General features: G+C 43.3%; 1 protein-coding gene across 1 annotated transcript in view; it reads right to left on the bottom strand.

Moving 5' to 3' along the window:
• Positions 1-23224, bottom strand: part of LOC142293460 (neurturin-like) — a 439898-nt gene extending 416674 nt beyond the window's left edge. The window contains exon 1 of the mRNA XM_075337826.1: positions 22475-23224. The gene's annotated coding sequence lies outside the window, so the exon portion shown is untranslated. The remainder of the gene's footprint in view (positions 1-22474) is intronic.
• Positions 23225-23559: the final 335 nt, after the last annotated feature.

Below are 23559 nucleotides of genomic sequence, written 5' to 3'. Positions count from 1 at the left end.
TTTGGGCAGATCAAGGGGGTCCAACACCACATTCCCACGGGTGAACATCCCCCTATCAAAGAGAGGTATAGACCTATTCCCCCTGCACATTACCAGTGTGCCAAAGATATGTTGAAGAATATGAAGGAGGCAGGGGTTATTCGGGACAGTTGTAGTCCCTGGGCCGCTCCGTTGGTACTGGTCAAGAAGAAGGATGGTACCATGCGGATGTGTGTGGACTACCGGAAGATCAACCAGATAACCCATAAAGATGCCTATCCATTGCCTCGTATTGAAGAATATTTGGCTGCACTGAGAACTGCAAACTACTTCTCGACCCTTGACCTCACCAGCGGATACTGGCAAGTGGCCGTGGCCCCCGAGGACCGGGAGAAGACCGCCTTCACCACCCCGATGGGGCTCTGCGAATTCAATAGCATGCCGTTTGGGCTGTGCAATGCCCCCGGGACCTTCCAACGGTTGATGGAGTGCTGTTTGGGACATTTAAACTTCGAGACCGTCCTGCTGTATTTGGATGATGTGATTGTTTATTCCCAGACGTATGAAGCCCATCTGGAGCACCTGGCCGAGGTGTTCGCGTCCCTTGCCAAGTTCGGGATGAAGTTGAAGCCCTCGAAGTGCCATCTGCTGAAACCCAGGGTGCAGTATCTAGGACATGTGGTGAGTGCGGATGGTGTTGCCCCCGACCCTGAGAAGATCACTGCCATTCAGAGCTGGCCGAGACCAACCACAGTGAGGGAAGTAAGACAGTTCCTGGGTCTGGTAGGGTACTATCGGCGTTTTATAAAGGGGTACACGAAGATGGCTGCCCCCATGCAAGATCTCCTCGTGGGACAGACCAAAGGTGGTAGACCCATTGGAGCCCCACTGTTGTGGGAGGACAAGCATGAGGAGTCCTTTTGCCAGTTGAAGGCGGTCTTGACCGGAGAAGAGGTCCTGGCGTACCCTGACTATGGGAGCCCGTTCATCCTTCACACAGACGCCAGTAATGTGGGGCTAGGAGCGGTCTTGTCCCAGGTCCAGGATGGAAAGGAGAAGGTGATTGCCTACGCCAGCCGAAAACTCCGGCCGACCGAAAGGAACCCTGAGAACTATAGCTCCTTCAAGCTCGAGCTATTGGCGTTGGTGTGGGCTATCACAGAGCGGTTCCGCCACTACCTGACGGCAGCAAAATTCACCGCGTTTACGGACAACAATCCGTTAACTCACCTGAACACGGCCAAGTTGGGCGCGCTGGAGCAGCGGTGGGTAGCCCGGTTAGCCAACTATGATTTCACCATAAAGTACCGAGCTGGTCGTGTCAACATCAATGCAGATGCACTCTCCCGGATGCCCCATTTGTCAGAAGAGGGGTGTGAGGACGACGACCTCGAGGAGATTGAGTTGCCTGCGTTTCACCAGCCGCCTACTGAGAGGGTACAGGTATGTCAGCAAAGGGTGGATCTGGACCCGCGGCCCAGTCAAGAGTGGCAGGACGCCCAGGACCAAGCGCCGGCTGTCCGCCTTGTCAAGACTCTGGTGGAACAAGGCGCCATGGGAATGGACCCCAGCGCTCCAGCCGAAGCCCAACGCTTGTGGAAAGAACGGAAATGGCTTTACCTACACCAAGGGAGGCTGTACCGTGAGCTGATCAACCCGAAGACCCATGAGAAAATATGCCAGTTAATCGTTCCTCAGGCTGATGTCGCTACTGTACTGCGGGCATACCATGATGGTGCTGGCCACTTCGGGTGGAAGAAGCTGGAGATGCTGTTGAGGGAGCGGTTCTATTGGAGTGGGATGCGTGAATCGGTGGAAGCCTGGTGCCGAGAGTGCGGTCCTTGTACGCTGAGGAGAAAGGACGAGACTAGCCAGAGGGCACCGTTACATCCCATCGTCACCCATCAGCCGCTGGAACTGGTCGCCCTAGACCATGTTAAGCTCACCCCTAGCCGAAGTGGGTACACCTACGCATTGACCATGGTAGACCACTACTCAAGATTTATGGTGGTAGTCCCCGTCAAGGACCTGACTGGTCGAACTGCTGCTCGTGCGTTCCAGGCTTATTTCTGCCGACCTCATGGGTACCCCGAGAAGGTGCTGACTGACCAAGGCCCGGCTTTTGAAGCAGAGGTGTTTCACGAATTCTGCCAGTTGTACGGCTGCAAGAAGATCCGGACCACTCCGTACCACGCCCAAACCAACGGCATGTGCGAGAAAATGAATCACTTGGTCCTGGGGCTCCTCAAGACGCTACCGCTAGAAGAACGGAACATGTGGCCGGAAAAGTTACCCGACTTGGTCGACATGTACAATAATATCCCAACCAGCTCGACGAAGTGCACCCCAGCGTATCTGATGAGGGCTCGGCCTGGCCGCCTGCCGGTGGATCTGGAGATGGGGTTGGAAGCTCCGGAAGCACTCCCTTCAACGGCAGAGTGGGAGAGTCGGAGGAGGGCCCAATACCGGCAAATCCAGGAGTATGTAGAGAAAAACCTCAGTCGAAGTCGAGAACAGCAAGAGCACCGGTTCAACCAGAAGGCGCCTGCAGGTCCTTTCCAGCCAGGAGATGTGGTGCTGAAACGGAAGAGAAAAGCCCACAAACTGGATGACCAGTGGGAGCAAGTCCCTTACGTCGTACAACCCACCGAGTGGGACAATGGGAAAACCTACCAGATCAGTCGTGACCAAGGGGACACCCTAGCCACAGTTTCCCGGGACCATCTAAAAAAATGCCCCCCAGCGTTGAAAGCAGAGGCTGAAGTACCGGTTCCTCCACCAGTGGAAAAGGCAGCAGAGGTAATCCACACGGTAATGGGTGACTTCCCAGCAAACTGGCCTACACAGAACGGCGCGGTGATACTTCCAGTGATACTGTTCCCACAACCCGTGGATGAAGGAGTAGTGGAAGCGGTTAACCATGAGCCAGAACCAATGCCAGTGCCCAGGGATGAACCTGTACCCAGTCCCCCTGCACCTCCGCCTGCTCCACACTATAGCAGGGAGGAGGAACCGATTGTTCCCTCTACCCCACTGCCTAGCACCACTGACACCGGACCCCGAAGGTCCACCCGTTCCAACCTAGGTAAACCCCCACTTAGGTACAGGGAGACCGTTCTATGAATGAAAGGGGTCCGCAAATGTAAAAGAGTGTTGTGTGTTTGAAAAAGTTGAAAGTTTTGAAAATGAAAAATGATTTACCGAAGTTTGTCACCTGATTGTCTGCTTGATTGAACCGGCCGGAGCCGGCACCGTTGTCCCCGTGGGGACCGTTTAAAATGCATGGGAACTATCCATGGACAAGCCCGTGAACTCTGCAGGGCAACCACAAACGTTAGTGGCATGTAAATATGTTGGGTACCGTTACCGTTTCCGCAATGCCGCCTCCGGAGAGGCAGGTTGGAGAGAGGGCCCTGAGCAGAGCAGGCCAGGGCCCAGCCACCAAAGGAACCGGTGGCCACCCTCTGGAGGGCAAGGACAGATCCCGCTCGGGTGACTTGTGCTGGACTGTGGGTCAAGGGGTGCTGCCTGGGTTTTAGGGGCAGCATCAGGGCCAGGTTGCTTGGGTGGGAGAGAGCGGAAACCGTGACCGTATACCGTTGAAACGTTTAAGTAAATGTGCCTCCCGTTTTGGGAAGAGTTTTTGATTAAAAATGTATATTATTTACCGTTGATAATGTTATACCGTTTTACCTTTTCAGAAAAACAAAAAGGAAAATAAAACCGGTGTTGGACGGGCAGCCCGAGGACGGTCTGCGTTTTGCTAAGGGGGAATGTGTCGCCCTGGGCAAGCCAGGGGACACAGATAACAACACACACTCACCCCACATTCCCTGCAGGTACACCAGCTAACCCATAAATCCTTGTTGCCTTCCTCCAGAGGTTGATGATGCACACCAGGGGGTGGGCCAGGCGGTTGGCTCCGCCCACCTAGGAGCTCACAACTCTGGAGGCAGGAAGTAAACCAGTCAGTCCAGCTAGGGACATGAAAGAGTGAACAGAAGATTAGCCCAGGCAGGGCTAGAGTGCAGAGGAGCTCAGCAGATTAGCCCAGGGAGGGCAAGAGTGAAGACAGAGTGAAGTCTAGCAGAGGGCTAGAGTAAACAGAGAAGTGAAAGTGGTGAAAGTAGAGAAGTGTAAAGGAGAGTAGCCAGTAAAGTGACAGAAGGAAAGAAAGCCTGAGAGCCCAGCCGTGTGTAGGGCCAGAACAGCAAGGTCAGCAGACAGCGGTGAAGATCTGCAGTGGGACTGTCTGGAGGTTGCTGGAAGGGCCGCGGAGGCTGTGTGTAACCAGGGCCTGGAGCAGTATACAAAGGGCAGTCAGTACCAGAGCAGGGGCTTTCGGATCCCAGCAAGGCTTGGAGTCGCTGTAAATTGCTAAATCCGTTAGTGAAGGGGACGTAGATCTCCCAACAAGCAAGTCCTGATTGACGGCAAAGGTCCAACCACAACGAGGAAACACCGCCACCGCCAAGGCACCAGTTTCCCAGGGCCGGCGCCTGCGGGCAAAGTGTAGAGCTCCTCCGGCCCAGGTTGCAGCCGGGGAGCGGGTAACCGGAGGGAATCCACCGATACCACAAGACATTTCAAAGGTGCAGGGAAGAGACCGTCACCGCTAACTGCAGGGAACCGCAGCACCGTGAACCGTCCGAGGGACCCGTCCAACCAGCCGTTTGTTTACCGAGAACTGTGTCGTGTTTACTGGCTGAGTGAGTACCTCAGTGCCGCAAGGCACAGCGCTGCCCCTGCGCCCCTGCACCCCACTGGGCCCCGGGATCACCAACCCCTACCCACGGAGGGGCAACACAACACCTGGCTGCTCCCATCACCATCCCCGGGATCCCCATCCAAAGCAGCGGTGGTGCAATCACCACAGCCGTGGGTGGCGTCACGAACTATAACCCCAACAAACACCCCCTTTTCACTCACGGGCGAGGAGTGTCGCTCGAGACACCCCGGGATCCGGCCCACAGCTCGAGCCGCCAGGAGCAGCTGCCGGACCCGAGCAGAAGGGGTGAGCGCGGTGTGCTGACACCCTCCTCCCCGCCCGCGACATTTACATCCCACAGGACTCTAGATTCTGGGGTACCCTCAGCACAAAACGGTAGGGTTTATTTACATCCCACGTGACTCTAGATTCTGGGATACCCTCAGCACAAAGCAGCAGGCTTTATTTACACCCCACTTGACTCTAGATTCTGGTGTATCCTCAGCACAAAGCAGCAGGGTTTATTTACACCCCACAGGACTCTAGATTCTGGGGCACCCTCAGCACAAAATGGTAGGGTTTATTTACACCCCACGGGACTCTGGATTCTGGGGTATCCTCAGCACAAAACGGTAGGGTTTATTTACATCCCGAAAGACTCTAGATTCTGGGGTACCCTCAGCACAAAGCAGGAGGGTTTATTTACATCCCACATGACTAGATTCTGAGGTACCCTCAGAACAAAACGGTAGAGTTTATTTACATCCCACAGGACTCTAGATTCTGGGGTACTCTCAGCACAAAATGGTAGGGTTTATTTACATCCCACATGACTCTAGATTCTGGGGTACCCTCAGCAAAAAGCAGCAAGGTTTATTTACACCCCATGCTACAATAGGCATTCCTGTGTGTTTTGTGTGTATTTTCATGTATTTTGAGACATTCCAGAGAGAAGTACAACAGTTTTGGCTGTTGGTATACTGGTAAGTATGCAATGGATATAGATTTTACAAGACATTGTAACACTAATTACATGGGTAAATATTTGAGTAAAATTTCGTGTATAGTAGGTGTAGATGATTTTATATATTGTGTTAAACTTAGTTTAATTATTTACTATTAATTCATTAGTTTGGTTTTCTTTGTCCCTACTCATTTTAAAGTATATATTATTTAACTGAGACATACGAGCCTATTGGTGGATAATGTGAACATACAGTATGTACTGTATGAGTTATAGAGTAATGAATATACTAGCTCCATATTAAAGAGGTTATCCATTACTTTTACATTGATGGCCTATCCTTAGAATAGGTCATCAATGTCTCATTGTCCAGGGTCCCACACCTGGCACCCCTACTATACAACTGTTCTAGGTGCCGTCGCTGGCAGCAGGCAGCCAGCAATGTTCAGTGCTTGAGCTACCCCATCAACTAATCGTGGCTGTAGCTGGGTACTGCATATCCACTTCCCATTGATTTGAATGAGAGGTGGATGTGCATTATCCGGCAATGGCCTCTATCAGTTGACAGGGCAGCTCCAGAACTGAGCATTTCCAATTGCCAAATGCCGCCAAGACCGAGAACAGCTGATCAATGGGGATACTGAGTGTTGGACCCTGGCTGATCAGACATTGATAACTTGTCCTAAGGAAAGGCCATCAATGTAAAAGTAGTGGTCAACCTCTTTAAGATTTTGTTTGTTGGTGCCATAAGGGAGGTATTGATATTGAAATTTAGCTGTGGCATTTTTAAAGGGAATCTGATATTCATGCTGCCCAAACGACAATTGCAGACAGGTATATTTTTCTTTGAAATGCTTAGACGTTTCAGGAAAAACATAGTTTGAAGAGCTAGCCTGGGACTAAAGGGGGAGATCCAACCTGTCCCCCAGCTGGTTGACCTCTAAATAATAAAGTTATGTAAATGCCAAGTTATATCCAGAGCAGAGCGTGGAGTTGATGCCTTTCTGCTCTTTTTTAATAGTATCCACATCCTGATAAAAAAATTAGCATTTCCCGTAATTAAGAGAAGTCCAGCCCTGGCTGGCCAGAAGGAATAAGATGCACCAAGCAAGTGACTGCTGAACAGTATTAACCTGGTCTGTGACTGAATGTGCAGTATATACACTGGTGTTTTTATCTTGCCTATATTAGAAGCTTGGTTTTATGCTATGGCTTTATTCTGTTACCACTTTTAAACACTATGCCTTTCTATTCATGGGATATGAAGTATTACTAGAAAATATATGCAATAAGTTGCCCTCAATGCACTTTCAATCCATCATCAGTTTGTACCAGATATCTATAGTGATCGTGAAGAAGGCTATTTAAGCCGAAACGCATTATCTGATATTTCCCCTATGGACTGCATTTGCCTATGTGCCCACGTTGCGTTGTGTCCCTGCAGAAATTTCTCCAGTGATTTGAACAGCACATGTGTGCTTCAAATCGCTGCAGACACACTGCGTAATGAATGCAGTGAAAAGCCGATTTCATGTGCTCTGGATGCAGCCCCCACCACAGACAGAGCGGGACCTGCATCCAAAGCACGCGGAATAAGTGACATGTTGCTTTTTAGAACACAGCGATTTGGCAGCATGCAAATCGCTGTGTTCTAAAATGCAACGTGCGCATGGATTACGCACAATCTTCATAAAGTGTGCTGGGGACGCAGGACGCATGCAGTTACGCTGCAGTGCAATACGCAGCGTTAATACACGCAAATACGCAACGTGGGCACAGAGCCTTAAACATATTGCTAGGATTACTTCAGTAGTTTTGTTTTTTAATTACATTTATATTAAAAGGTGAATTTATATCTTACACTTCAATGTGATCCTTCTGGAATCTTTCTCCTGCTACATTATCACTGCTGTGCCGCGCGTCGATTACTAAAGACTGATTTCCATCCAAATACTGAACTGGTGAGCTGAATATATTTTTCTGTTTATTTCAAATTTAAAACATATACTTAAAAACAATGGACATGAAAACACCATCATGTTATTTAAAATTAGTTATACATATACGTTTAATCATTAACAGAGGACCAAAAAATGCACCTCCAACTAATCACCTGGTTAATATGGGGAAATGTTAGGGGTACTTTGCACGCTGCGACATCGCTAGCCGATTATAGCGATGCCGAGCGCGATAGTCTTCACCCCCGCAGGTAACGCAGGTAAGATGTTCCTCGTTCCTCGCTCCTGCGGCGTCATACACAGCGATGTGTGCTGCCGCAGGAATGATGAACAACATCGTACCTGTCGCTGCAGCGAAATTATGGAAATTACCGACACTACACAGATCACTGATTTTCGACGCTTTTGCGATCGTTTATCGTGCTTCTAGGCTTTACACGTTGTGACGTCGTTACCAGCACCGGATGTGCGTCACTTTCTATTTGACCCCGACGATATCGCAGTAGCGATGTCGCAACGTGCAAAGTACCCCTTAGTCCCAGCAGGTCTAATGACCCAAACCTAGAGCATCAAAGATCCATATAATGCTCATGTAAAACTGGCCTCCAGTTGAAAACGCTGAACATGGAAAAGCTACTGTCATGGTCATCTCTCTGTTGTAGAGCCTAGGGACAGGTTCTGGGCCAGAGTCGCTTTACCTTGAAACTCTGCAGTTTAAATGTATTCCCTTACCTTTGGAGAGGAGGGGGGAATTTCAGATTTCATTGCCAGCAAGCATTCATGTCATCTTCCTAGGTGTTTCTGCTTTGGACCACTCCCAGTCCCTATATATACCCTCTGCTCCAAATAGAGGGTGTCGGTTATTCACTTACTCATTTGGATGCTTGGCTTGGAGGTTGAAGGAGCTGGTGGCACACTCTCTGCAAGTTGCTGTCTTGGCTGCATTCTTGGTGGTGACTACAGCTGTCTGTTGTTGTGTTCCCCTCGGTTTGTCTTTTCTTCTCTTGGTGTCTTATTAGTGCATCGAAGGGGCTAGCGACCCTCACCTTTCAACTTACTAGCCAGGATTAATACAGAGCCTACCAGGAAATCAGGTATCCTGTTTGACAACAGGTGCGAAACCTGTATAGGTACTAGCTAGGAGGGTAGAGTACAGCTGCAGGTGAGTGAAGGAGGTGTCCATCTTCCCTCTTACTAGCGCTAGGGACCACCATTGTTAAAGTGTCCCCCTTTTGTTGTAGTGTGTCGTGTCATACGCATACTTCCGTGCCACCTCGTGTGACAGCTACTTTTCAGTTGGCGGAGACTAATAAACAGTTTTAGTCTTGTGCCCCACCATGAGCTCTTGAATATTTGGCAGAGACGTATGGAGCAGCATATCAGTTTTAAGGTGTACCTAATTAATTAAGGGGCATGGAAAATGCCAGCCTTAATGAATCAGGCCCTATATCTCATGAGTGCACTGTTTGTAGAAGTCTGGAAGCTGTTAATAAGTTTTCCACAGACAGGCTTAGCGCAAATCTCTCAGTTTCCCAGATCCCAGGGGTTATCCTGACATTCACCCTTTAACCCCTGTACATTTATCTGGACTTATACAGGGACCACTGGACTGGGGCCAAGGAGTCGTGTACTGACTAGCGGAACAAGCTGGCAGCAAGAAGGGTCATCACAAGAGGTCACGTCAGTGACAAAATCAGAAAGTAAGCGAGTGACAAAATACATGACAAGGTCAGAAAATGAGAAAAATAATGTAGCACAACAAGAGTAATGGCTCAGAGTGATGAGGGCTGGCTGAACTAAATAACTGGTAGCCAGAGATTGTCTTGAGAGAGACAAGGGCTAGTCGGGTGCAACAGGGAGCTCTGGGTTAATGGACAAAAGACATGGTGGGATTGGGCCACTGCATGGCTATACAATAAGATCCATTATAGAAGGCTGACAACGCTATGTGAGCAGAGTTTTACACATATGGCCTAGGTAAAAGGTAAATTACGTACTCTCCAAATACTTTGGAGTGAGTCTCCATAGAAGATGAAAACGTTTTGCCTGCAGCAGCCTGATAAAAGGTTTAAAACAATAATAACTGGGACACATGAACTGCCGTTCTCACTTTTCATCTTCAAACCATTTTTTTTTTTTTCAAATTCTGCTATTTTACAGACCGCATTAAGCTATTCAGCTCCAGATGGGGTCTGCTGTGGCCACCATCTCCTTATAATCAGTAGCCTAGCTAGAAAGATCAGTTTAATGATCAATACTCTACAGATATTGCCTCAATGCCACTTTATTGAGCATTCAATATCGCTGTCAGAATATATCATGGTAAAAGTTCAGCTAATTTTCCTTCTATTGTATGGAATACTCCATTTATGTATTGCTCAAGAAACATACACCCTCAAATCAAATGTGCAAAATTAGCGTTCGAACTAAGATATCATCTGCTTAATTTTCATTTTGGCCAAGCATACTGAGGTATAAAACAGCTTGTGGATTAAGTGAAACTTGATAGTCTTGAGGGTGCTTTACACGCTGCGACATTGATAGCGATAGCTAGCGATGTCGTGGGCGTTAGCACCCGCCCCCGTCATTCGTCCGACATTTGGTGATCGCTGCCGTAGTGAACATTATCGCTACGGCAGCGTCACATGCACATACCTTGACAGCGACGTTGCTGTGACCGCCGAACAATCCCTCCTTCAAGGGGGAGGTGCATTCAGCGTCATAGCAACGTCACTGTGGCGTCACTAAGCGGCTGTCCAATAGCAGAGGAGGGGCGGAGATGAGCAGCAGGAACATGCCGCCCACCTCCTTCCTTCCTCATTGCTGGTGGACGCAGGTAAGGAGATGTTCGTCGTTCCTGCGGCGTCCCACATAGCGATGTGTGACTCCGCAGGAACGACGAACAACCAGCGGCATGCACCACCAACGATATTATGAAAAGTAGTGACGTGTCAACGATCAACGATTTTTGACGTTTTTGCGATCGATGATCGTCGCTCCTTGGTGTCACACGCTGCGATGTCGCTAACGGCACCGGATGTGCGTCACTAACGACGTGAACCCGACGATATATCGCTAGCGATGTCGCTGCGTGTAAAGCACCCTTTGGTGTTTCTGTGTAAATAAGTGTATAGCTTTTAGTGACCTCTCTCTGTTGCCCAATTAACACCTTCATGGCCAGGCTATTTTCTGTGTTTCTTTTTCTTTTTTTACCTCTTCTTCTCCCATACTTTTTTTATTTTTATATGAAGGCTTGCTTTTTGCATGACAAATTGTACTTTTGAATGACACCATTTTTTTTTATCATGTAATACACTGGAAAGTGGGAAGAAAATTCCAATTGCATTGAAATTGCAAAAAAATGTGCAATTCTACCAGTGTTTTAGTTTTTTTTTTATTCACCATGTTCACTATATGGTAAAACTGACCTGGCAGTATGATTCTCCAGGCCAGTACGATTATGCAGATGCCATATATGTAGTTTTATTTAAGTGGTAAAAATAAATTCAGAAATTTGTGAAATTTCTTTTGTCTGTGTGGCCATTTACTGAGACCTGTAATGTTTTAACTTTTTGAGAAATGAGAATCTGTGAGGACTTGTTTTTTTGCGCTTTGAGCTGACGTTTTTACTGATCCCATTTTCTGGTAGGTATGCCTCTTATTTCATTGTATTGCAATGTTAGAGGCCAAAAAAACGTAATTCTAGCATTTTTTTATATCATATTTTTAAACTATTTTTTCCTACCAATTACTTTATTTGCTAGTCCCCTTAAGGGATTTGAAGCTGTGATAATCTGGTCACTTGTGCTATACACAGCAGCGCATAAGCACTACCAATTATAGCAAAAATAATGTTCTCTTCATAATGCCAGCTAATTGCTGGCTTTCATTGGAGAACCATCATGAAAAGCAAACTTTTCTTCAGCAGACCCCACCTGTTATGACAACCCATCCGCACCTCAAGATCTCAGAAATTGACATCATCATTTAAGTGGTTAGTAGCCATGGGCAAGAGCTCCTATCCACTCGCAGCCGTTCGGCCAAACAAGCGCTTCTTTCTTCTCTTTCAAATAACCACCTCCAGACATATCTCAGAAGAAAAAATGATTGACAGTTCGAAATCAGGTATGCCACATCCTTAACTTCCCTGACAATCACTTGTCCAGGTCCCCCATACTGATGAGACTGAAGGCCAAACTGGTCAATATTGGCTAGTTTTGCCAACCATAGTTTAATGTATTTGGTGGCTTAAGAGTCTTTTACTCCTTATAACATCTTTCTCAATTGTGTATAGTGTAGCCATTGGCAGGTACTGACAGAAGAGGTTCCTATGTAAGGACATTATATGGGGCATTTGCAGTCCAGAAACTCATCATAATGCACAATTCCAGCTGCTTTGGAGGAGGAAATGGGCCCCCTTATTCCTTGGGCCCCTGTATGACTGTACAGATTGCACCAATGATATATCCGCCCCTAAGTGTAGAATACTGTATTTGATAATATCAAAAATATCAATTAATTCCCATGTAATATCTCTCCCTCGAGTGTTCCCGAGAACTAAACTTCATATTACGAACTAAATGAGACACCAACACAACATCCTCATATTTCCCTAATAATTGGTCCAGAAAGAAATTACGAGTTTTGTCTCATAAAGGGGCAAAGTTCAGAGAACCTTGAATACTAAGAAAATCTCTTCCAATACTGACAGCTTTTAAGAGCGTAACAACTAGGAAACCCTCCCCTACTAAGTTGACTCACTATCTGTATTTAATAGTTTATATTTCACTGGACAAAGTGTCCTTCAAAGTGCATTACACTGCCAAAATGCAAAATGCACTGTATACATGGAGTCAAACCAAACTCCATACTCGTCACTATGGTAACTGTATCACTCCAGCAACATTACAACTTTGTAACAATTGACGTTGTCAAAGAAACAGAAAACCCTTTTTTATGACTTTGGATGAAGATGCTGCCAGTTACATCTCCAACAGTTGGTTTCTCAATGAAGATGTCACATTCCCACCAGAGTCCGCTCCTGTGACTCACCAGGCACCACCATGTTTCCACTGCAAACAGTGCTGGTGATAGGGGAGCAGTCAGTGCCAGTGGCTCTGGTAACGAAGGCTCCGCCTATCCACTAGGATGGGTTTCCTTGAGACCTGCAATATCACTGGCAGACTGTGGTGGTGTATGTCTTCCAGCTGAAATTACCATCATTCAGCTAAAGCCAATGAAAAGGCACCACACCCTTCTAATTCCCCCTTCTGTCTGCTGGTCGCTTCCAGATATAGTTTTGTATTCCTGCTTGTTTCTGGTTCTTGCTCTGTTCTGAATATTGATCCCTGTGTTTTGACCTCTGCCTGCTCTCTGACTAGGCTCCTGCCTGCTGTTTTTGTACCTCGCAACCATCTCTGGTTTTGACCTCAGCCTGATTTCCTGACTACGCTCTTGTCTGCCAATTTTGTCCCTTTTTGTACCTCCTGGTTTGACTCTGCCTGACGACTACTCTCCTGTTGACTCAGACTTCCACAGGTAGCGATCTCTGGGGCCCTGTAGTAATTCCAAATCCCTGTATACGGGTTAAAGGGTTTCAGGGTTCTCAGGATCCTACTTAGTGGGTGACTTTCCTCTAGCCTCTCTGTGACAGCCAATCTGAGACTGTGGTTCCAGGCAGGCGTTACAGAAGAGCGTGATAGTCACATACAAATTTCTATAGGGCATTATAATAAATGCAACATGTAATGGTAAGAAGACTGATTGTGTAGGTCAAATATCAATCTTAAAAATAAGACAAAGAGCATTGAGTTAATGTAAAATATTCAATGGTTTTGCAATAAGAAATTACTCTTCTAAAAAGCATGATAAGGATAATATATAAAAGCTTTATCAGCTCTTCTGCTGATGAGTGGTAAATTTAAGTAGCAGAACCACCGCCTGAGTCGACTCCCTCTTGACTCCGACTCCGTCTGCTCCCTTGTACTACGTTACCTCCTGACTCTGACCTCAGCTTATACGACTATCCCATTGCATCTAAATGACGATGCTAGTGACATCTAGTGGGCTTGTTCCATATCACACATAGCTACACCACATATCGCCAGAGTTATCACTCCCCCTAGTGGTAGCATTAAAAAATCACCATAAAATGGCAGCTGCATTCTCTGCTTAGGCTTTTATATAAGCTATGATACTCCCTCCTGATCGGCTATGTTTTACCATGTTGTGTGATGGCTGCTAGGCATTATAAAACGCTCATGTGATCGCCCTTGAAGTCATGTTATCCTTTTATGACTGATGCATTTTTTTGCAATGTGTTAAAAAATGGCAGGAATTTTTGTGGCTATTCGCGCAGATTGTTCGAATAAGCCGGGGCTTGCAAATTTTCTTAACGTTCAACTCAAATTCATATTGAATTGATTTGATGAGCTCTTATAATAATGATTTACTGCTTATTTGTTTTACTTTAATAATATATATATACTTTATAAAATTGATTATTAGACGCTTTGGTGCACACAGGCACTCCACTGACTGTAACCACAACCCCCAAGTGTAACAAGTCTATCCTTGAGTGTACAACCTGTAAACTCTTACTATTTTTGTACATGTAATGTATACAACAACATTTTCTTGCCTGACAAATCTCCAGATTTAAGGTTTTTAGGGAAATAGCCTTAACATTCATTCCTTTAAACTCCACATATAAATACATTTATATAAACCTAGGCTGAATATAGCGTGAACTGATCAACTGCACACTCTGGGTGGTCAGCAGAAAAATAATTATAGAAATTCTCATCCAATTATCTAATGTTTCTCAGGACTACACTAAATCCCTGATTAATGTCCTGAAAAGGAAATAAAGTACAACAATTTTGAAGTCAGCACGTTTTCTATGTCATGTAGAGAAATGTTCTTACTGCAAGACTTAACAGACAAATTCCCAAAGTGCGTGTATTTCAATCTCTGGAGTTCATCTTAAAAGTATGTCACGATGGTATAAAGTGTGCCGCCTCAAGGTGATGTATGCTAAAGGGTTTTGATTACATTTTGAGCTCCTCTCACATTTGCCCGCTTCTCCAAATATTCATGCACCAACACCAATTACTGGTCAGTCTCTTTTAAAACACATTATAATCAGAAGTCGTTTTTTTGGTAGTGGCCAATAACTAAAGACGTGGATATGAGAATATGACTTGGGCCCCTTTTAGAGCTCCTCTTTAAAGCATGGAACTTTAATACCATTTAGTTATTCAATCCTTTTAATATGAATATATAATGGTGTTGGGGGCATGGCTGTGTAGTGTACAGGACATGTTCCTCAGTCATTGTGGGGATGCCAACAAGCTTCTCTGTCTTGGTCAGCAAATTTAGATACAGGACTACAGTACCAAATGTAGTCTTCACAATACCAGGACTTTCTAGTGTATAAGTCATCTCTAGCATTATTCTTTCTGAAATTCAGGATAATAAAATACTTATTAATGTAAAACTTGTACTTTGCTCATTTTTCGATTTGTACATTACAGAAATTTGGCTGAGTAGTGTCCATCACAGCCTGCTTTACACGCTGCAATGTATCTTACAATGTGTCGGCGGTGTCACGTCGTAAGTGACGCACATCCGGCATCGTGAGGTACATTGTAGTGTGTGACAGGTACGTGTGATTACGATTGAACGGTAAAATGTTCATCGCATACACATCGTACCTGTCTCTAGAATTGCACGTCAGATTGTTCATCGTACCCGGGGTAGCACACATCGCAGTGTGTGACACCCCGGGAACGATGAATAGATCTTACCAGCGTCCTGTGGCTCCCGGCCCACAATGCGGAAGGAAGGAGGTGGTCGGGATGTTTACGTCCCATTCAGCTCCGCCCCTCCGCTTCTATTGGCCGGCTGCCGCGTGACGTCGATGTGACGCCGAACATCCCTCCCACTCCAGGAAGTGGACATTCGCCGCCGACATCGAGGTTGTATGGAAGATAAGTACGTGTGACGGGGGTTACTCGTTTGTGTGGGACGTTCAACAAATTGAACATTTCGCACATACGATGGGGGCGTTGCAAATCGCATATGATATCGTATGCAAAATTGCAACGTGTAAAGCAGGCTTTAGGCCTCATTTAGCCATTAGTGTCTCATGGATGTGTCCTATTTGTGATTGTCAAGGATAGAACTTATACTCATTACGTGCTTTTTTGCAGACTGTGTGCCTGTGCAAAAATTACAGTCACAGAGAAATGTCCATTTTTTTTTCAGCATGACAGAAGTCTATGGATCCATTAAAAACCTGGACAGCACATGGATGGCATCTTTGTGCAGTCCATGTGCTGTCTGTAGTTAACATTGCAAAGCATAGGAGAAGCTTTGTAATGTATTTATCCAAATGTGGAAAAACACTGATAACACACTGACCAAACACTGATGGAACAATAAATCAAACACTAATGATGGTCTGATGACATAATGACCCAACTATGAAGACACACTGGCCAACCACTGAATACACACTGATCAAACATGGAAAACACACTGTCAGTTCACTGATCAACCACTGATGACATATTTACCAAACACTAATCATACACTAATGAAACAATGATGACATACTAACCAAACTATGAAAACACTCTGACCAAACACTGATGACAAAGTGGCCAAACACTATTGACACACTGATGACACATTTACTAATCACTGATGACACACTGATCAAACACAGATGACACACTAATCATATACTGTTGACATACTGACCAAACACTAATCATACACTAATCCCACAATGATGACATACTGAACAAACTATGATGACACACTGACCAAACACTGATGACAAACTGGCCAAAAATTGATAACACACTTACTAACCACTGATGACACACGGATAGAACACTGATAACACATTAATCAGATACTGATGACATACTGACCAAACACTGATGACACACTAATTACACACTGATGACATACAAATTAAACACTGATTACACATTAACCACATACTGATTACACACTAACCAAACACTGATAACACAATAATCACACACTGACCAAACATGAAAGACACATTGACCAAACACTGAAGATAAACTGGCCAAACACTGCTAACAACTCTGATCAATCACTGATGACAAACAGTACGTACCAAACACTAATCACACATTCATGACATACTGACCAAAGTCTGAAAACACACTGACCAAACACTGATGACAAACTGGCCAAACTCTAATGACACACTGACCAATCACTGATGACACACCGACCAACTACTGATGACACATTAAGCAAACACTAATCACTGACTACTCAGTAATTACACTCTGATGACATACCAACCTTTCATTGATGAAACATTGACTAAACACTGATGACATAATCACACACTGAGGACACATTAATCACACATTAAGGAGACACTGACCAATCACTGATGACACACTAATCACACACTAAGGAGACACTGACCAATCACTGATGACACACTAATCACACACTAAGGAGACAATGACTAATCACTGATGACACACTAATCACATGCTGATGACATACTAACCAAACACTGATGAGAAATTCATCATACACTGATGACACACTGACCAAACATTGAACACACTCTGGCCAAACACTGATGACACACTAATCACATGCTGATGACATACTGACCAAACCCTGATAAGACATAAATTACACTTAATCACACACTGATAACACACTAACCAAACATTGATAACACATTAATCATAAACTGAATACACACTGACCAAACACTGATGACACATTAATCACACACTAATTACACACTGACCAAACACTGATGACACATTAATCACACACTAATTACACACTGACCAAACACCGATGACGCATTAATCACACACTGATGAAACACTGACCAAACACTGATAACACCACATTAATGACACACTGATGAAACACTGACCAAACACTGATAACACCACATTAATGACACACTGATGAAACACTGACCAAACACTGATGACACATTAATCACACACTAATTACACACTGACCAAACACCGATGACGCATTAATCACACACTAATTACACACTGACCAAACACTGATAACACCACATTAATGACACACTGATGAAACACTGACCAAACACTGATAACACCACATTAATGACACACTGATGAAACACTGACCAAACACTGATGACACATTAATCACACACTAATTACACACTGACCAAACACCGATGACGCATTAATCACACACTAATTACACACTGACCAAACACTGATAACACCACATTAATGACACACTGATGAAACACTGACCAAACACTGATGACACATTAATCACACACTAATTACACACTGACCAAACACCGATGACGCATTAATCACACACTAATTACACACTGACCAAACACTGATAACACCACATTAATGACACACTGATGAAACACTGACCAAACATTGATAACACCACATTAATGACACACTGATGAAACACTGACCAAACACTGATGACACATTAATCACACACTAATTACACACTGACCAACCACAGATGACACATTAATCACACACTAATTACACACTGACCAAACACCCATGACACATTAATCACACACTAATTACACACTGACCAAACACCGATGACACATTAATCACACACTAATTACACACTGACTAAACACCGATGACACATTATTCACACACTAATTACACACTGACCAAACACTGATAACACCACATTAATGACACACTGATGAAACACTGACCAAACACTGATGACACATTAATCACACACTAATTACACACTGACCAACCACAGATGACACATTAATCACACACTAATTACACACTGACCAAACACCGATGACACATTAATCACACACTAATTACACACTGACTAAACACCGATGACACATTATTCACACACTAATTACACACTGACCAACCACAGATGACACATTAATCACACACTAATTACACACTGACCAAACACCGATGACACATTAATCACACACTAATTACACACTGACTAAACACCGATGACACATTATTCACACACTAATTACACACTGACCAAACACCGATGACACATTAATCACACACTAATTACACACTGACCAAACACCGATGACACATTAATCACACACTAATTACACACTGACTAAACACCGATGACACATTATTCACACACTAATTACACACTGACCAAACACTGATGACACCACATTAATGACATGCTGATGACACACTGACCAAGCACTGATGACACACTGACCAAACACTGATAACACTATATTAATGACACGCTGATAACACACTGACCAAACAGTGATAACACCACATTATGACACACTGATGGCACAATGACCAAACACTGATGACACACAGATCCAAAGCACTAGTGAAAAACTATTGACACATTGACCAAATACTGAATAAACAGTGAACAAACACTGACAACACATAGATCCAAAACAATGATGAGACCTGTACCATTTTTTTACGTAGTGATAAACACTGATGTCTGCATAAGGCCTAAGATAAATAAATTGCAATTTCCCCATTAACATCGTCTTAGGGGCTCATTGAGACATATTTTTTTGCATCCGAATACTACCTGTATTTTTCACAAATAGAATTTGTACCTCTGATAGTCTATAAGGCCTTCCACATGTCCTTGTATTTTCATTTAGTGAGTGGTACACAAAAAAAGGATGGAGACATATTCATCACAGTCTCGAATAAAACTTGCCAAAGCAAATCAATGGATCATTGAAAAAAATTGGATATCCTTTGGATGCCATCCATGTGCTCTGCTTTTTTACAAACTGTTTAAGATGAGAAATTTGAGAAACATTCAACCATTTTTTCTTTTACATCCAAGAAAAACTGACGAAACTCTGATCAAACTCTTAAAAAACTGACACATTGATCGACCAAACACTGACGACTCCCTGATAAAAAAGATTAATGAAACTCAGACTGATTTTCTCAAACGAGAAAATCACTGACGTCGGAATGAGGCCTTAGTGGAATATTAGGAATGCTTAGGAAAGGACTTGTGGATTAAGGTTGAAGATTACAGGCTTCTACTTGACTAGATAAATATTCAATGGTAAATTTGGAAACTACTGAATGACTTTTACTGTACATGCTTTTTTTGTCCAGCCAGACCCTCGAACAGATTGCCAAAACAGGTGCCGATTGTTCTTACTTCCAAATGTATTGGGGATATAGATCAGGATATGAAAAACCAAGCACTTTCTATTGCAATTGCCACACATTTTTAAAAGGGAAAGATGTCTCACTTTCTCTAATACACTGTGACATCTGATAAGATCAGAACACTCACAAGATGTACTTCCTTTCTGTTTCGTTCAATATATCCTTTACTGTACAAATCCACGGCAGCACAATGTGCTGGCATCCTATCTAATGAGCTGTGACAGTGCGACTGAAGATTATCAGGAGAAAGCTAGCTTTCCATTGCGTATGCCCTCCATACTACAGATTATCGGAATGAATGCCTAGTATCTAATGTAAAGCACTTATCAAGCCGCACATTGTCAGAATCACAGAGCTCTGAAATTCCGTTCAGTCATGCTGGCACTTTGCTGTTATCAGAAGTTGGTGAAGCATGACGAGGAAATCTTGTTCAGTGCCTCATTTGCGTGAGCTTCCTTCCGATGGTTATGTCATTCTTGCGCCGCTAAGACTGACTTCATATTTTAATATTTGAGAAGATTCTTTCCTGTCAATATGTGCACACGTTGAGTATTTGGTTGCAAAAATTTCTGCACCATTTCTGCTTCTCTTGGTGGCAAAAAAAATTTTTATGCATTTTTGTGTTGTTTTTGCTACGTTTTTGCTGCATTTTTGCACGCGTTTTTCAAATTGAAGTCAATGGGTGAAAAAAAAACGTTGAAACAGTTAACATACTGATGATTATTTTCTGCACTAAATGTGCGAGGAGAAAATACTCAATGTGTGCACTACGCTTCAGGACTCTCGCCAGGAATTGTGACAAAACGCAATAAAAACACACTGTGTGCACACAGACTTACAGTAGCAGCAAAATTAATGAGAGTTCCCACATGTCATGTACACGGTGCTTTTTTTTTCCTTGCAGTTAGTAGATCTGATACATTTTTGTAAATCTGCTGCATTTTTTTACCCTTTCAACAGAATACGTAAAAAATGCATAGAAAATCCATAACAAAATGTAATGCAAGAGTTAAGTACGCATTATTTTTCTTGAGTACATTCTGCATTTTTCATCCAGAAATAAAACACTGTGTCGACATACCTCCAAAAAAACAAAGAAAATGCATGCAAGATGTCTGTATGAAGCAGGTAACTTCCTGAAATATTGGTGATTAGCATTGATGGACACAGGCAAATACATAAAGTATTTTTATTTGTTCCATCTGTGTATTTTATTATATTTTTTAATCGCTTTTTTTGCTTATTTTTCAAGGTAGTTTAGTCAAATCTGACCTATTCCATTAAAGTTAGAATCACAATACATTAGCACTTGTGTATGGTGATTTTGCACTTTATCTAACTATCGTCTATATCCCTCCCAAAGAATGTGCAGGGATAAGTTTCAGCCAGATTTTATGTTAGAGAGTGGAATTTACATGGACTTGTCTATTGAGCTTGTCATGTTCTCTTTAACTCTTTGATATCCACTGTGCATGGCACCTATGGGACTACAGTACACCCCTTGACAACTATTGAACTATTGTGAGACTTTATTCCATAAAGCAAAATATTGATATGAAATGAAATTACACAATATATCCCTGTAGTTTATTGTCACGTGTATGGATCAAAAATGATCTTGCATAAATTAGAATGTAGTTAAAGGATTAATCAATGTTTTCCTTTCATGAATATTCTTAGATTTTACTTTGGATTAGGTGTAACCAGTTTAATGTGCAAATGTTGTATTAAAAAATCAGGATAGTCAACTGACACTATAATCTATAAGAAATTGGACTGCTCCATGATATTGCATTATTCCAGTTTAAATCCTGAAAAAATAAACCATGGATCGAATCTAGAAAACTCAGATGGATGCATTCGAAGTTTAAAAAAAGAGTAATAAAAGTCTTAACCAACTTTAATTGACAACCTAAAGACTAAAAAACGACTTAGCTAACTTTGACAACCTAAAGGCTAAAAAATGACTTAACGAACTTTAATTGACAACCTAAAGGCTAAAAAATGACTTAACTAACGTTAATTGACATCCTAAAGACTAAAAAATAACTTGGCTAACTTTGACAACCTAGAGACTAAAAAATGACGTAGCTAATTTTAATTGACAAACTAAAGACTAAAAAATGACTTAACTAACCTTAATTGACAATCTGAAGAGTAATACTTGACTTAACTAATTAATTAACAACCAAAAGACTAATAAATGACAACTAATACATTGACAACCGATCTGTCAAATCTGAAAGGTGTACACGAGGATTTGATGATGATGATGATGATGATGATGATACTCATTGACACATTCATCAGGACTCTGGTACCAAGAAAAGAACAGTATTTACATCTTCGACTTAAAAGATTGTAAATTAATCCATTCTACTCAAGAACAAGGATTTATGCTTAATGCTAAATTCTCATCAAAATGTATACTGGGATGAAAATGTTTAACTTTTAGGAGAAATTCTTGAAATAGTTTTATAGCATTTTGAACATCAAAAGAGTAATGTCTGAGGCTGAGCTTATTACACCTACATGCTTTCTCAATTATAAGGGTTTGCGAGGCTGCCGAGAGAAGCACACATGAAGAGGAACACATGTTTTAAGAAGTACAACTGTGTTTTGATTCCTTGTCCCTTACCTTTAGCCCGGACCATCCAGACTGCTAGTGAATATTGGGATCTCCTGAAATTATATCAGATCCACTGTTGTAAGCACAAAGCCATAAAGATGGGTTCCCCTTGAATATGTGTGTGACTTCCATTGGGACAGTCAAATAAGATGTTTCCAAGGTCACTTGGACACCACTAAGAGAGGCTGCAACATCTGGAAGGAACTGCCCAATCTCTCATGACAGCTTCTGAGTGGTCATCATGTCCCATGCTGGGTACAAGTAAAGCAGGGACGATGGACTAGTTAGAGTATTTCAAGTCAAGACTTTCTTGAAAGCTCCTCAGAAAATGTTGTTAATACAGTAAAAAGCCTTGTCTAGTCTTCGGGTAATTCCTTGTAAAATCCACTAAGTAGGGTTGTTGTAATTTCTCTCTCCGGCCGGTCTTTCCCATCCAAGAGCTGTCAGAAGTTATAGTCGCTTCATTATATAAGTGCAGCTAATTAACATACGTGTTTCTGGAGGCATGTCATGTGTCTAACATATTAAGCAACACTTCTTCCACTTAACCTGATCTGTCCTGCGAAATAAATTGAAGATCTTGAAATCCTCCAAATATTAGGCACAAAAAGCCACAATCTTCTGATGAGCCCTGATATGTTTCCTTCTCTAAGTAGTTTTGCTTTATTGGAACGTGATTGGAGCTAAAAAAAACTCCTTAGGATTGTCGGATTCTTGTGCTGTAGGATTAATTATTTTTAGCAGTAGTCTAATGTTTAATCTTCCTCCTTCTCTCAGCCACCCAGAACCTTGCTTGAAGGAGAAAATGAGTTTCTTTTGAAGGAAGGGCTTAAGGTGGGAGGGTGAGCGTGTGTCTATATAAGTGCAAGGTTTTGACTTTTTTTCTCTCCAACTTTAATCTTTCTTTTCTCACTAACTCCTCCTGCTGGCCAATATCAGGTTACAGAATATATGACATTTAACCCCTGAGCCACTGATGTAGTACTGCACAAGAAGTAGTTGTATATTATATAGGAGAAATTTATTAAAGCAGTCGACGCAGGATCAAAGTACAATAGTGACATTGACGTGCCTAATGGATTGCAGAATTGAGT

Source organism: Anomaloglossus baeobatrachus, chromosome 1 (genome assembly GCF_048569485.1).
Source record: "Anomaloglossus baeobatrachus isolate aAnoBae1 chromosome 1, aAnoBae1.hap1, whole genome shotgun sequence".
Classification (NCBI taxonomy): domain Eukaryota; kingdom Metazoa; phylum Chordata; class Amphibia; order Anura; family Aromobatidae; genus Anomaloglossus; species Anomaloglossus baeobatrachus.
Note: the sequence above shows the minus strand (reverse complement) of the source record. Positions and strands in the feature narration are given on the sequence as shown.